Here is a 1,965-nt window from a genome sequence, read left to right on the forward strand (position 1 = left end):
GAGGTGGGGGGCTTCGTACCGCAGGCGCAGGGGGTGAGGGGCAGGTATTTTGGGGGAATCGTGCTGGGCGGGGCGCAGCAAAACAGGGCAGAGGTGCAGAGGAGAGCCAGGTTCCAGGGACGGCAAGGGGGTGGGGACACAGTACGACGGGCCTCAGAGGCCAGGCACAGACCCAGCTTTTCTGCCCCTGAGATGGAGCCCCTGGAGGGGTGCGAGGAGGAGCGGCGCCACCAGTTACCTTAAAAAATAAATGAATGAATGAATGAATGAATGAATGAATAAATAAAAAAATATATATTTACACACACACATATTTAATTGACAAGTCATTTATAGTCAATATAACTCACCCTTTTAAAGTGTATAAGTCAGTGGTTTTTAGTGCAACTTCACCGTTGTCTAATTTTAGAACATTTTCATCACCCCAAGTAGGAAGCTGGTATCTATCAGCGGTCATTTCCTCCCCGCACACCCGCTAGCAACTGCTCATTTACTTTCTGTCTCTTTAGATTTGATTATTATGGACTTTCCGTGTGACTGAGACCATACACCATGTGGCCTCTTGAGAGCAGTTTCTTTGAGCAGAATGTTTTCAAGCTTTGTCTGCGACGACGCAGGTCGATGCGTCGTTCCTTATGGGTTCTAGAGAGGAGGGTGCTTGGCCCGAGGGTGCAGCAGAGGGGATGAGAGAGGAGCAGCCTTTTGATTTCGGGGTGTACACACACGAGAGGAGTTGAGGGTGCTTGTGAGGACTGAAGGATGGAGTGTCTGCTGACTGATGCGGGAGAGGCGGGTGGGGTGGGTGTGGGGGAGGACCGATTACAGATGTTGACTGGACAGCAGGTGCACAGCACTGGGGTTCAGGACAGAGATCTTGGTGGGAGAGGTGAAATTGGGAGCATTCCGTAGATAGATGGTGTCTGTGGTTTTTAATTTTACACGTCCACTTGACCGAGCCAAGGACTGCTGGGACAGCTGGTAAAACATATTCCCGGGGGTGTCTGTGAGGTGTTTCTGGAAAAGATTAGCAGTGGAATCGGAGTCTGAGTCAAGCAGTTGTCCTTCCCCAGTGCAGGATGAAGTCCAATTTATGGGCACCATCTTTAAAAGCCTCGTCTGCCTGTTGAGGGTCCGCAGAGAACTGAAAGGCAGAGGGAGGACGAATCCGCTCTCTCTGCCGGCGCTGGGACACCCCTTTTTCTCCTGCCCCCACACAACGATGCTCCTGGATCTGGGGTTTTTGGACTCAGACTGGGACTCATACCACTGGCTTTTCTGGTTCCCCAGCTTGCAGATGGCAGACAGTAGGACTTCTCAGCCTCCGTTACCTCGTGAGCCAGTTCCTATAACAAATCTCTATATATCTCACTGGTTCTATCTTTCTGGAACACCCTGACTAATATAGCGTTTGAGACACCCAACGATTAAAGTCACCTATGGAGGGAGAGTGGACAGAAAAAGGGACCAGTGACTGAACCCCGAGTGTCTATTTGTATATCTCCTCTGCAGAAACATCTATTCACATTCTCTGCCCATTTCTAATAGGTTGCTTGTCTCTTTGCTGTGGCGTTAAAAGCGTTCTTTATATATTCCAGGTATGAATCCTTATCAGAAACGTGATTTACAAAACATTTTGTGAATTGCTGTTTCATTCTGTGGATTGTGTCCTTTGATGCACGAAAGTTTTAAATTCTGATGAAGTCCAGTTTATGTGGCATCATCTTTAAAAAAAAAGAGAAGCACCTTTTACCGCTTTCAGGGATGCAAATGGGTCTCTATTCGGATGATGAGCAGAACTATTTCCCTTTTTCTTCTCGAATCGTCTGGGGTTCCCTGGGTTCTTGTCTTTCCCTTTTTCTGTTTGTCTTGGCCTCTTGCATTCACATTGACTTCTTTCCTCAAATATCTGGGGACTCTGGACTTTGCTTGGGGGTAGTTAGTTTTTTCCTAAAAAAAAAAAAAAAA

General features: G+C 47.7%; 1 protein-coding gene across 1 annotated transcript in view; it reads right to left on the bottom strand.

The window, feature by feature from the left end:
* Positions 1–1,965, bottom strand: part of FADD (Fas associated via death domain) — an 11,403-nt gene that overhangs the window by 8,313 nt on the left and 1,125 nt on the right. The gene's annotated exons all lie outside the window — the stretch shown is intronic.

Source organism: Pteropus vampyrus, unplaced genomic scaffold (assembly GCF_000151845.1).
Source record: "Pteropus vampyrus isolate Shadow unplaced genomic scaffold, Pvam_2.0 Scaffold501, whole genome shotgun sequence".
Lineage (NCBI taxonomy): Eukaryota > Metazoa > Chordata > Mammalia > Chiroptera > Pteropodidae > Pteropus > Pteropus vampyrus.